Source organism: Pan paniscus, chromosome 1 (genome assembly GCF_029289425.2).
Source record: "Pan paniscus chromosome 1, NHGRI_mPanPan1-v2.0_pri, whole genome shotgun sequence".
Lineage (NCBI taxonomy): Eukaryota > Metazoa > Chordata > Mammalia > Primates > Hominidae > Pan > Pan paniscus.
The window spans coordinates 123,540,328-123,555,002 of NC_073249.2; the positions used below are offsets into that span (position 1 = coordinate 123,540,328).

The 14,675-nt window shown below is 36.0% G+C and overlaps 1 non-coding gene across 2 annotated transcripts in view; it reads left to right on the forward strand.

The window, feature by feature from the left end:
• Positions 1-14,675, forward strand: part of LOC103784425 (uncharacterized) — a 294,503-nt gene that overhangs the window by 43,911 nt on the left and 235,917 nt on the right. For both annotated transcript variants that reach the window (XR_004665026.3, XR_008626072.2), the window contains 3 exons: positions 10,143-10,280; positions 11,420-11,468; positions 12,252-12,339. This is a non-coding gene — a transcript (uncharacterized LOC103784425). The remainder of the gene's footprint in view (positions 1-10,142; positions 10,281-11,419; positions 11,469-12,251; positions 12,340-14,675) is intronic.

Here is a 14,675-nt window from a genome sequence, read left to right on the forward strand (position 1 = left end):
GGTTAAGGATATGTATTATTTATATGTTAAAATACCCATATATTGGCTGTTTCTCTGTCCATCTTATGTTACAAAAGAATTAGGCTATCTCTCATTGAATCTTTCTCACCCATCTTATCTAATAGAGGGGAAGAGCTACTTCCTTACCATAATCATGGCTTATAATGATTGAATACTTGCAATTATTGAGCACTGAGCCAAGTGCTCTACATGGACTACCTAATTTAATCCTGGTAAGGATCTGTATAATATATCATTCCATTATGCAAATTAGGAAACTGAGGCTGAGAGAAATTAAGCTCCAAGTCACATACTTAGTATGTAGTGAAGCTGTATTTTGAATTCAGGATATCTGGCTCCAGAATCTGTGCTCATCCCCACTGTACTGTACGGAGAGGCTGTATTGGGTAGTGATTAAAGGATAGGCTCTAAAGCCTGATTGGCTGGATTAAAATTCTACTCTGCCATTAGACGTTGTGTGACCTTAGAGAAGTGACAGAGACTTTCATTCTCACTTTTCTCTTCAACAAAATGGCAATAAAAATAGTAATAGTATTTTTCTCATTAGAAAGATATAAAGATTACATAAAACAATATACATATCAAGCATTTAGAACAGTGTCTGGTGACTAGGGTTATCTACATCTCAGTCATCTCTTTGTGTTATGAGTGGCCAAAATAAAAGATTATTTGCCCCGAAGTAAACAACTTGGAGATTATAGAAAAAGCAATCAGGAATTTAAAAAAATTTCTGCGGCCTACATTTATTTTTACCTGGACACCAAATAGGATGGGTCTTTTTCAGTTGTTCTATTTAATTGAGCAGTTAGAATTAAAGATCAGCATTTTCCTTGATGAGTTTTCCTATAACTACATTAACCCTACTCTTTAAATTGGTGTTCAATGGACCTATTCTCACTGAAGGCAGCAAAGTCACAAGTAAAGTCATTGTTATATTCCCTCCTTAGGGAGCTAGATTCTGCTACTTTAAAGTTTGCTTTACATTGCTAACGAGTTTTTTTAAAAAAGGGAAGAATGCCAAGAAAGATTAAAAGGACTCTTTGAAAATCACAAGGACAAATTACACAGTTGTAGAGACTATTGCTGAAATGTCTTTAATGTTGGATTCTTGTTCTACCAATTATCTTGTTGAAATAAACTCTTCTTGATAGAAGTAAATTATTTGTCTTAGCTCTAAACATTACCTAGTATATCATAAATGAAAAATTACACAGTGACACAGATGTGGATTTTAAATCTGGTTCTGTTCATTATTAGTTGTATGATGTTGAACAAATTGTTTAACCATTTTGTGTACTGTTTCTTAGTAAGCAATAGATTCATGTCTATTTTATAAGCAATTGTGATAATTAAATGAGTAGGTAATATAAAACATCTAGTACAGACACTCAAAAATAGTTGTTCATTCTACTCTTCTCTCGCTTTCTTATGCCCATCCTCTGCCGCAGCCTTTTCCAAGAAGTGGGGCCACTGCTAGAATATATGGGACAGCAGGAAAATATTTTTTGGTGGGATTGAAATAAATAATTTGATTTAAAAATTTGCAAAATTCATGAGTCCCTATAAGGCATGATGATGATGATTTAGAGCAGTGAATAAAGAAGAAGCACATACATTTTTACAATTGCCAAGCAGTGCAAGAGGATTCCTCGTAGTGTTTAGACACTATCCTTTCTCATTTAGATTGAGGAACCATTTGTTTTTGTTCTTTATTGTCAAAGTGCAATTCTTGGATAATTTTATATCTCTCATTACAAGAAAAAGGCAGCAACACTTCTTACTGACAATGACATGGCTGTTTGGAATCTATTAATATTAAAACAATGCAGGTCTTTTCACCTCTGCAATTCTTATACCACTTATTTAATGCTGGTTAGTCATTTCTTATGGTTCCATGTCATCCATCATGCTGCTGTGAATACTGGCTTACAATGCCTTTCTCAAAGTATTTCACTGGTAATGATACTCATGCAAGTCTTAGAGCAAGCAGAAAATGTAATGATAACATGTGATGTAATTATAATTTCATAAATTGTCATTACTTTTCTGCTCTTAGTAAATTTACTACTAGGAATTGAATAGTATAAACTTAGAACAACTTATTTTCAATGATGTCTTCTCTTGAACTCGTAGGCAATAATGACTGCACTCCTAAGAGATAATCTCTTTCAATACAGACTGCACCCCTGCCTACATATACTGCCAACAGTGGGGATAAAAGATAAGGGGCCTGTTGGCAGTGCAAGAAGAGTTGTCTCATTGGCTGTTCTTCAACGGGCAAGTCTTAAAATGTACCCAGAAGAACATGACACTACTACACAGATTAAAGACAATAGAAAACATCAATTGGAAGAGACCATTAGCATCACAGAGCTATCATTTCAAAAGCCTTCTAATGGGCACCAGTAGAAAATAACATGTAATGTGGAGTCTGCAGAAAGGTGGGATGACCACTCTGTGTGCCATTGGCAGAGGTTCACAGAGTAAAGAATGTTAACTGCTACTCCCATCTCCCTTCTGTATTGTTGACTAAAGTTGATGCTGTGGTTAAAATATGTACAAAGGATAACCCATGCACAGAGCCATACATAGAGTTCAAGGCCAAGATTTGATGATAAACCAATGACAGCCAATAGCATTGATCTTGGCTTGTGTTCAACATGAGTGAGTCATCAAAAATTATCATATGAGTATGATTCTAGGGCCAATCTCACAATACACCATTACAGAAATACTACTTCGGCCAGCCGGAGTGAGCCATTTGCTAAACCATGGCCCAGGAACCAGGGCTCAAGCATAGTTAGTATAGCTGAAAATCTCAGACTACTCACACCGTTTGGTCAAGACCACACACAGAATGGAGGTTTGGAGAACACTCAAAAGGGGAAAAACAGAGACTGTGGTCCACATGGGCCCTGGTCTGGACTTAGCATGCCTGCATGGCCCTGGATGGTTTCAAGAACCATAAGGGAACTTGGGAAATATTAAGGATGTTAGTCCAAAGTGTGGAAACTTTCAGGTGTGGGGCTTGCAGTAAGGGTTTTATTTTCCTCTTCTAAGGGTGATTCTCTACAGGATTATAGTCTCTCTGAGATTCTTGAGTAACATAGCAGGATTATTCTGTTGGTTACTTTGACTTCCAGAGTCTTATATAAATTTATTGACATAAGCCATTCCCCACGTCATCATCAAAATAGTTAGAATATCTCAAGCCAAGTTGCAGTAAGTAAATGTTTTCAGAAGTTTAAAATCCTATCTGTATTCTAGCATCTTTCACAGCCTTTCTTCAAGTTCAGCCTCTTTCCATTAACCATTATAGGGTTAATGTTATCAGGAGCTTCAAATGAGTGGGCCTACAAATGGATCCTTTGCCTTGTATTCACAGGTATTTTTCTTCAGAGATTTCATCAAGCGATCTTTTTTTTCTTCTAATAGATTTTTGGCATTTTGTGCCTTACATCTCATAATTGTTAACACAGATGCTTTCTTGGCTCTTGACAAACATCTTGGCACCAAGGATTCAGCTCTTCATGTTTGGCAAACATAAATATTACATATCAAGCCTTATTTCATTCATAATATGACACTGCTGACAACTCCAAAAGAAAAGAAAGCTAACAGAGTTAAAGAGTTCACAAATTAGCTGGTAATACAGTATATTGAAGAGTAAAAATGCAACAATGAAAAGGAGAAATCAGCTCAAAATAGTTTTAATTACTCACCTCTACTTTAATTAAGTTGCTTATACTACAGTTCATCAAATTCTGTCTCACTCTCCTCACCTTTGAACCCAACTCAACCATGTAAGCTAGTTTTTAAAAATTACTTTTTAAATTCCTGTCAGTTTTTCAGTGATTCTGTTTTGCACTTCTTTTTCTTAATGCTGTCTCTAGGGATTACAATATGCATCCTTAATCTGACATAGTCTGTTTCAAGTTAATATAATACTGTGCTGCTTCACATGAAGTGTAATAACCTTACAACGGTAACATTCCATTTGCACTCCATTCTTTTGAGTATTGTCATCATATACTTTAAATCTATGTATGTAATAAACATCACAATAGAGTGTTCTTATTTCTACTTTAAAATGCTGTTTTGAAGCAAATATATATTTTTTTTCTTTTAATGTTTACCCACCAATTTAGCACTTCTGGTGCTTTTCATTTATTCTTGTATGGATTTCTACGTAGTGTCATTCCTCATAAACCTCAAAAACTCCCTTTATCATTCTTGTAGAATAGATCTGTTGGTGACTTATTTTCTCAGCTTTTGTTTGTTTGAAAATGTTAACATTAAGCCTTCATTTACATGAGATATTATCACTTAATATAGACTTCTGAGTTCTTTTTTCTATTAGCACCTCAAAGATGTTTCATTGTCTGCCAGATTTTCTCCTAAAAAGTCAGCAATAATTCTTACTGTTCTTTCCCTGTATATTTGTTTGTAGGTGCTTTTGAAATATTTGTTTTTTCTCTTTTTTTCAGAGGTTTGACTACAAGAGTTATACTGTGGATCTGTTTGTATTTATTATTCTTTGGATTCCTTGGACTTCTTGAATATTAACTTGATTTTTACACCAAATTTGGGAAACTTTTTGATGATGGTTTTCTGAAATATGTTTTTTGCTGTATCTGTCCTGTCCTCTAAAATTCCTAGCAAACTGCTTGATATTTGTTCACATGGCACAAAGGCACTGGTTATTAATTTGTAATCTCCTTTGTCTATTCAATCTTCAGATTGAATAATTTATTTTGATATGTATTTACCCCAGTAACTCTTCATTCTGTGATATCTTATTTGCTATTAAATCAAAACAGTATTTTTTTCATTTCAGATATAGTACTTTTCAGCTTTAGAATATCCATTTGTTTATTTCCTATTCCCATACTCCAACCTGCTCACTCACTAAGTCAGTTTTTCAGTTATTCCTCTTCATACTTCTTTTTCTTAATGCCTTCTCTAGGGATTACAATATGCATCCATAATCTCCAACCTGCTCACTCACTATGACCACGTATTTCATTAAATCTTTGAACAGAGCTCCTGTAAGCCCTTGTCTGCTAATTCCAACATCTGGGTTATCTTTGGGTTTGTTTTTATTGGCTGCTTTTTACATTCTTCATGTGGATTACCCTCCCTTGTTTCTTTCAGGTATAGCAATTTATAATTTTAGTAGACACTGGTGAGTACATAACAGAAAGTCTAGATTAAGTGGTCTTCCTTTACAGGGTGTTGAAATATGTTCTGGAAAACTGTTAAATCACTGGTGAATTTTATGTATGTTTCAGGCATGGTTTTATTTATTTATCTTTATGGTATAGGTCTTTCTGTAATGGGGCATCAATGCTCATGAGATGTAGCCTTGCAGAACTCAAGTAATTGACCAAAATTCTCAGTGAAGTGTCTCCACTGTACCTGGATTATAACTCCAGTTTGTTGCAGCACTCTGGCATCATCATTCAGTTTTCAGACGTGTAGGAGGCAATCTCTGCTAGGCTATGTAGGGCCTCACATTTTGCTTCTACCATTTAGCTCCTGACCAAAAAACAGCAGGTAATCCTCATGAATTCTCATAAGCTTCCTTTCTATTAGGCTGTCCCCTTTCTGGTAACCTGGCCCACAGTTCTAGTTGTTTCAGCGCCCAGAATTCTGATCTCTTCCTTCTCAACTACTGAATAAATGAGTTCCACTTTATTGTACAGTGTTCAGAATGGGTATTGCACAATTTATATTATAAAAAATTAAAGAAGAATTTTCAGGAAAGTGAGGTTAAAACCTGCCAAAAGTCACTATTTCTTGTCCAGTTTCTAGTTCTGAGCAAGTGTTCATACATGGAACCCAATGAATGAAAACACTATAGCCATTATGTACAGTAAAGATTCTTCAGGGTTTTTTTTCCCCCAAGAGACCTACAGCTATTTATTAGGGTATCATTACACTGAAGAAAGGGGAATATTCAAACATTTTGAAGATGGTTTGATTCTTTGTCTGAACTGACATTGGTACCCAGGTATCCAAAGCATTATCTTGATTCTCTGTTAGAGTTGGGGTTTATGGTGGCCCATAAATAGAATCTTGGTCCAGGTCCATTTCACAGTGGGTTAACTGATTTGATGGACCCACTGAGTGGTCATTTCTCTAGTTGCTGACATAAATTTTAAATGGAGACACTTAATAGTTGTTAGAGCTCTATCTTGATTCCTAGCATATAGATAAAAGCGAAAATACTAGGGGAGATCAAGTGCAAGTCTTACTGCTTTCCAAAACTATTTTCCAAGTCCTTAGAGAATGTTTAATCATCAAGAAAGGATTCTGCATATTGCTGTATCAAAATGTGGAAGACTATTCACAGCAAAATAGGTATGGTAGTAGACACTTGCATATAGGGTCTACACAATGCTTCATCCAAAAGTTTCCAGTCTAATAAAAGCGATGCAACAGAATTTTGAAGCTGGGACTCCAGGTTGGAGATAAATTCTGCCAGGATGGATAGCCATTTTCCAGAACACAGTATAAATAAATGCTAAATGAATTATAGTAGTTGATACTTTGTTATCTATGGCTACAATGTATATTCTTAAAATATGAGTGAAAAAATGTGATGAGTAAAATAATGAGTAAAAGTAGGAGTGGCTTGATTTATCATCACTCTCAGCTACGCACTTGAACTTGTACATTCTATTCTCACAGCTTTGGCTCTTTGGCTTTAGACATTCCAGTTGACAGAGTGCGAATTCTTCCATCAGAGGTCAAAATAAAAGACTCAATAAACTCTATTATGGTACTACACAATGACTTCTGGTTCCCTGTACCAAGAAACTTGCAGGAAAAAAAAAGTGTAACCATTGTCTATAGTAATAGGGCTAAAGCTTTTCCATTAATATTTCTCTTTTACTTTCCTTAAAAAAATGATCACCTAGAATATTAGAGGAGATATTACCAGATAGGGTAAACTTATTATACATATGGGGTGGATTTGAGGGGATTTAAGTGGACTGTAGTAAATAAGGCTGTATTAGACTGCCCAGATTCCCCCTTCAGTACCAAGATTCTTAGTACAGAGATGCCAGCAGTGTTAGTTTCTGATAGCTCAGTCTTTCCCTCCAAATCTCCCTTAGAACAAGGAATCTGCCTTACTGTCTCTGCACGGGCAGCCTTCATCCAATGACTGATTTGTGTCCAGCAAGAAGGCACTTCCCCGGCTGGTGCAGTGGCTCATGCCTATAATCCCAACACTTTGGGAGGCTGACATGGGTGGATGGATTGAACACAGGAGTTCGAGACCAGCCTGGGCAACATGGCAAAGCACATCTCCACAAATAATTATAAAAATTAGCCAGGCATTGTGGCATGTGCCTAGGGTCTCAGCTACTTGGGGGACTTTGGCAGGAGGATAACTTGAGCCCAGGAAGTTGAGGCTGCAGTGAGCGGTATTCAAACCACTGCACTCAAGCCTGGGCTACAGAGAGAGACCCTGTCTAAACAAACAAACAAAAAAGTTACAGCTCCCTTTGCCTACATTCCATACAACTTAGAAGTGACATCCTTGTTTCAGAGCTTTTTGGGTGATGGACTGAAGCCTTTTGTTACTTTATAATAATTCAACTTCTTCCACTGCCCAACATTATTTAGCCATTCACAGGTGTGGTTACACAGTGAACTCTCCTAATAATCTTTCTAGATGTTAATTCCTCTTTCAGTCTTGTTTTATTGGGAATCCAGCCTAACATTTGTTGATTGTATTACTGTTTAGTGTTTTAAAGTTATAAAAAGAGAAGTAGGAATGTAGCAACTCAATTACTGCATGAAAAGCACTTTTGTTTTTCATCCTTGCCAATATAGTTAGATTAATATTTTTCAGTCTGTTATGTGGTATCTCAGTTTTGCTTTTATTTGCCTTTCTCTGATTGCTTGTAATTTCAAGCATAATTTTACATTTTTTTTTCTTTTTTAGTTTACCTATTGATGTGTTTTTGAGATCTTTGCCCACATAGTGGATTTTTTTTTTTTTGCAAAAAATATGTTTACACCAATACTCTTCAACTTACAATGTGATTACATACTGATAAACCCATTGTAAATTTAAAATATCATGTTAAAAATGCATTTAATACACTTAACTTACCAAATATTATTGCTTAGCACAGCCTACCTTAAATGTGCTAGGAACACTTAGCCTACAGTTGAGCAAAATCATTGAACGCAAAGCTAATTTTATAATAAGGTGTTGAATATCTCCTGTAATTTTTGAATACTATACTGAAATTGAAAAGTATAACAGTTGTATGGGTATTTCAAATAGTTTCTGTTGAATGAGTATCACTTTCACACCACCATAAAGTTGAAATGTAAGTAGAACCATCACTAGTTGGGGGAACATCTGTGGTTGTTACATATTCTGCAAATAAACACTTCATCAAATTTATGCAACAAGTGTATTTTTCTACCTATGGCTTGACTTTTCACCGTCTTTATGTTGACTATTTGTAAATAAAAGCTTTTTTATTCTTTTAGTGTGTTTGAATTTATCAACAATTTCTATATATTTTGTGATTTTTTTTTTTTTTGAGACTGAATCTCACTCTGTAGCTCAAGCTGGAGTGCAGTGGCGTGATCTCGGCTCACTGCAACCTCCGCCTCCAGGGCTCAAGCGATTCTTGTGACTCCCGAGTAGCTGGCACTACAGGTGCACTCCACCAGACCTTTTCTGGGATATATATATATATTTTGCCTTAAGGCTTTTTTTTGTAGTTACTATAGCAATATGCGTATTACTTTAGTTAATATTTGTCTGATTTTTTTTCCATATTAGTTTTCAGTCTTTCAGTGTTTCTTGCTTATTTTGGTCATATTCAGTATAATTAATAAACTAGGTATTTTAGCCCTACTTTCTCATTTTTTTCTAATATTGGTGATATGGTTTGGCTGTGTCCCCACTCAAATCTCATCTTAAACTGTAATCCCATCAATCCCCATGCGTCAAGGGAAGGACCTGGTATGAAGTGATTGAATCATGGTGGCAGTCTTCTCCATGCTGTTCAGGTGATAATGAGTGAGTTCTCACGAGATCTGATGGTTTTGTAAATGACAGTTTGCCCTGGGCTTTCCTCTTTCTTTCCTGCTGCCTTGTGAAGAAGGTCCTTGTTTCCCCTTTGCCTTCTGCCATGTTTGTAAGTTTCCTGAGCCCTCTCCAGCCATGTGGAACTGTGAGTCAATTAAACCTCTTTCCTTTACAAATTATCCAGTCTCGGGTATGTCTTTATAACAGTGTGAAAATGGGCTAATGCAATGGGAAAGAAAGAGAGAAAGATACAAAGGAAAGAAGAGAGAGAGAAAGAGAGAAGGAAGGAAATAAGGAAAGAAAAAAGAAAGGAAAAGAAAAGAAAGAGTCGAAGGAAGGAAGAAAAAAGGAAGAGAGGGAGAAAGGAAAGAAGAAAGGAAGAGAAAAAAAGAAAGAAGGAATAAATTTCTAGTGGTAAAACGGAACTTTTGTGACAATTAAATGGAAATGTTTTCAAGACTATTACCTAACAGATAAACATGAGGTGATATCATTAATGCATCAATGACTTTTAATTCAGGGTATCCCACCCTAACTTAGGCTAAAAATAGAAGACAGTATTTATGGAAAACAGTACTCTCGGAAGTTGGTATCTCCCCGGCCAAGGATCAATTGTATCACATGAAGTTATTGATGAAATTTCTGCAGTATAAACACACTCAAAACAATCAGGTTGTGAAAATTCATGGGAATAATTTAATATCAAAGCTCTAATTTTACTAGATGTTGTAGAACTTTGTTGCATTAAAAGTAATAGCAAAAACCACAATCACTTTTGCACTGACCTAATAGTTTCCTATCTCAGAAATGGCTTGTAAGAACAGTACACCCTGCATAAGCAAGTACTATTTTCTTCTGAGCCTGGATAAAGTTAGAATTTCTGTCCCATGTTTTATAATCTACACCACATGAAATAGAAGGCCCACAGAGGTTTGAGACCATTACCAGAGTGATAGGAAAGTAATGCTTAATTTATCTCTAGTCTCATACAACTACTTTCCTACAGCCGCACCTGACTTCCCCTTTACATGTCTATGTCATTAACTTTGTCCTACAGGATAAGAAGACTTACCCCAATAAGTACCTGGATGTGCAAAGACAGATGTAGAAAGGAAATGACATATTCCCAGGAGCACAATAACTGACACTAACTGTGGCCAAATTCAACAAATGAGAGATACAGATAAAAATACAGGTATGTATTTTTATGATGGTACTCTTCTAGCCATTTTTGGAATTTTGTCATTCAATTAATAGTTCGATTCTACAATATTCCAGAACAGATCATCAACATTATAGATATCAACATTTTTGTTAATATGAAATCTATAGTACATAAAAGTTTTATCAAATTCATCAGTTAGCCTTTGCTTCATAACATACTACCCCACAAGTTAATAGCTTAAAATTTCTATGTATTTTGTTTATGATTCCAGGCTGGCCTCCACTGGGCAGTTCTTCTGGTCTGGGCTAGACTTGGCTAATCTTGACAAACCTTTCGCAAGTGTCTATGATCATTTTGTATACTGGCTGGGGCTGGCTCCTTTATGATGGTTTTATGAGGAAAACAGGAATGATAAGCTTCTGACATTGTTTCAACCTTTCACTACACTAGTCAGAGATCATTCATGTGATGGTGTCAGAATTTCAGGAGCAAGAGAAGAAATTGCAAAGCTTCTTGAAGTCCATTCTTGGAACTTACTGAATAGTACTTCTGGCATGTTCTTCTAGCCAAAGTAAACCACTAGCCATGCTTGAATTAAAGAGATAGAGAAACCACTTCACTTTTTTATAGAAAGCATTGCAAAAAACTGTGGCCATTTGTGGAATTTACCACATCAAGTAACCTGTGCAAAGAATTCAAATGAGATATTTATCTCTGATGTCGAAACTTTAACAAAAAGGAAAAAATTTACTCAAACTTTAAATGTTTTAACCACAAATTTAATAATCCCTTACAGCTGGAAACAAATTATTTGACTTGACATAACTTATCCTGAATTTTTGATATTCATAATTCTTTCAGTCTTTGTCAGAGGAAATAGAACATAAAAATATCAATATAGGAAATTATAATATTTCTTGTTAGTACTCATAAATAGCGTGGAAAGTAGGACATTGGTTGAAATAAGGTTTTGGATTACTTATGGATTCTATATATCCATCTTATCACTATCATTAATGTAAAAATTCATGTTATTTATAAACTGAAATTGATAAAAAATTTGATAATTTTAATAATGTTGGATTAAAAATGAAAATTTTATGGAAACTCTTGAGTGCTTAACCTAAGTAGAATTTTTCTTTTCTTTTTTTCTTTTTTTTTTGCGACAGAATCTCACTCTATTGCTCAGGCTGGAGTGCAGTGGCCACAAAGCGGGAGGTGAGTGGTGGGTGAGTGGGTAAAACTTCATCTGTATGTACAGTCACTCCCCATAGCTCACATTACCACTTAAGGTCCACTTTCTGTGGGATCTCAGCTCACTGCAACCTCTGCCTCCTGGGTTCAAACAATTCTCCTGCCTCAGTCTCCTGAGTACTGGAATTACAGGTGTGTGACACCACGACCAGCTAATTTTTATATTTGTAGTAGGAATGGAGGGGGGGTTCACCATGTTGGCCAGGCTGGTCTCGAACTCCTGACCTCAAGTGATCCTACCCGCCTTGGCCTCCCAAAGTGCTGGTATTACAGGCATAAGCCACCACACCTGGCCTAACCTAAGTAGAATTTTTTATAAATTAAGAAATAAATGGAAATTCTGAAGTGTTAGAACTAAACATAGATTAATCCTTTAGGTTTTTTCAAAACTATAAATTTAATTTACATTGGAGTAATTAAAGGCTGTTCACACCTGTAGCTTCATCATCCTGTATTTCTCATTCTTCAAGCACTACATTAAAGGCTTAAAAAATAAAGTTCTAAAAAATAACATTCTCCAGAAAAATGTGTTTACCGATATAGCATAATAAATACTGTACGTTTTATGGAATATTGCATGTTATTAAAAAATACATAATTATTCATAATTTTGTCAACATTGAAAAAATCAAGCATACATTAATTTGTATACCTACCTATTAAAATAAATTATATTTTTAAATTGTATGAGTATAAATATTATACAAAAAGCAATTGTAATTCATTATTTTCTACTATTTATTGCAGTTGAAGAATGAAGTAAAATGAAGGCGGGTATTCAAAGATGTCTAATTCCAACTGCGGGTTTAAAGGAATTCACCTAAGAATACATGGGGTAAGGCTCTAAAAATTTAAATGGAGAAAAATAATGTCTAGTTCAGAAAAAAACACAAGGAAAAGATTAACATTACAGAGTTTTTAGAGACTGAAGAAACATATTGTTACGAAAACTGAGCCTTGGACCCACTGAAGGTTACAAAACTAGTGAGTTGTGGGTTGGAAGTCAAATTTCATAGCCTTAAGCCCATTGTTTTTTCTTTAATATGATATTCTAGAAAGAGGTGGATAAATAAGCTTCCATGTCTTTGTATCACATTTTAGAAGGTCTACCTCATTTATCTATTTTATTGTTATTCTGAAGCTTGTCAAAGTTTTGATGATTTTTAGAAATTATTTCTAATGATAAATGTCAAAAAACTGGGAACAACATGAACCCTTTTTTTCATGAATATCTATGTACCTGTTGCCTCATAATAAAAAAGGTGAGTCAGTCTCATTTTCTATTTCTCTGACATACATGCACACAAATACACACACACACACACACACACACACACAACATACAACCTGAAAATGTTAAAGATGCTTTTTCTTTTCTCATCTCCATTGGGGCCAATAGCTACCCAACTCATATATCTTGAGTTAATTTTAGAACTTTTTTCCCCACTTGATTTTCACATCACAAAATCTAATTGATTCTACATCCCTACTAACTCTTAAAATAAAGCTTTCTGAACAGCTATTGGCTTTTATCAGGCCTCGTAAGTGACCTCCCAGGCTGCTTCTGCCCTCTACCTAGCACCATCTCCCTAATCCACCTTTATAATCTGGGTCCCACATTCTACATTCTCCCAGAGTAGCCTAAGCTGCAGTCAGACTGTACCATTTGCTCTTCTTCCAATTAACCATGCTCTCTCATGCCCACATGCATTTGCTCATTCCATATCCTATGCCTGAAATACCCTTCTCCACTTCCACTGCTTGATAAAAACTCAGCAGTGTTTTTTTTTTTTTAAGACAACTCAGATATGGTTTCTTATGTTCCAAAAATGATTCCATTAGCACGGGGTCCCCAACCCCCAAGCCACAGACCAGTAGCAGTCTGTGGCCTGTTAGGAACTGGGCCATACAGCAGGAGGTGAGTGAGTGGTGGGTGAGTGGGTAAAACTTCATAGGTATATACAGCCCCTCCCCATAGCTCACATTACCACTTGAAGTCCACTTTCTGTCAGATCAGTGATGGCATTAGATTCTCATAAGAGTGTGAACCCTATTGTAAACTGTGCAGGCTGGGCATGGTGGCTTGCACCTGTAATCCCAGCACTTTGGAAGGCCAGGGCAGATGGAACATTTGAGGCCAGGAGTTGGAGACCAGGCTGGTCAACATGGCAAAACCCCATCTCTACTAAAAATAAAAAAAATTCGCCAGTCTGGTGATGTGAGCCTGTAGTCCCAGCTACTCGGGAGACTGAGGCAGGAGAATGGCTTGAACTTGGGAGGCAGAGGTTGCAGTGAGCTGAGATTGCACCACTGTACTCCAGCCTGGGCAACAGAGTGAGACTCTGTCTGAAAAAAAAAAAAGAAAGTGAACTGTGCATACGAGGGATCTAGGTTGCCCACTCCTTATGAGAATCTAATGCCTGATGATCTGATGATCTGTCACTGTCTTCTATCACCCCCAGATGGGACCATCTAGTTGCAAGAAAAGAAGCTCAGGAATCCCACTGATTCTATATTATAGTGAGTTGTATAATTATTTCATTACATATTACAATATAATAATAATAGAAATAAAGTACACAATAAATGTAATGTGCTTGAATCATCCCAAAACCATCCCCCTACACTTGGTTCATGGAAAAATGGTCTTCCACTAAACTGGTCCCTGGTGTCAAAAAAGGTTGGGGACCGCTGCTTTAGCAGCAGTAACAATATCTCCTTATACAGAAGATGTTCTTATAAGACAGTTGGGTCAAATCAAACTTTATGAAAAGCTCTGAATGCTTCCATAGCTACAAGAAACATATATCCTTTGCAAGGTATGGATATAGAAAAATAAAACTGGTTACAGTAGGTAAGTTGTACTTCATTACATTGTGAATAAAATCTATTTTAGACTTTTTCTTTTTTTTCTTTCTTTTTTTATTTCCATAGGTTATTGGGGAACAGGTGGTGTTTGCTTATATGTGTAATTTCTTTAGTGGTAATTTGTGAGATTTTGGTGCACACAATACCTGAGCAGTATACACTAAATCCAATTTGTAGTCTTTTATCCCTCACCTGCTTTCCACCCTTTTCCCCTGAGCCCCCAAAGTCCATTGTGTCATTCTTATGCTTTTGTACCCTCATAGCTTAGCTCTCACTTATGAGTGAGAACATATGATGTTTTCC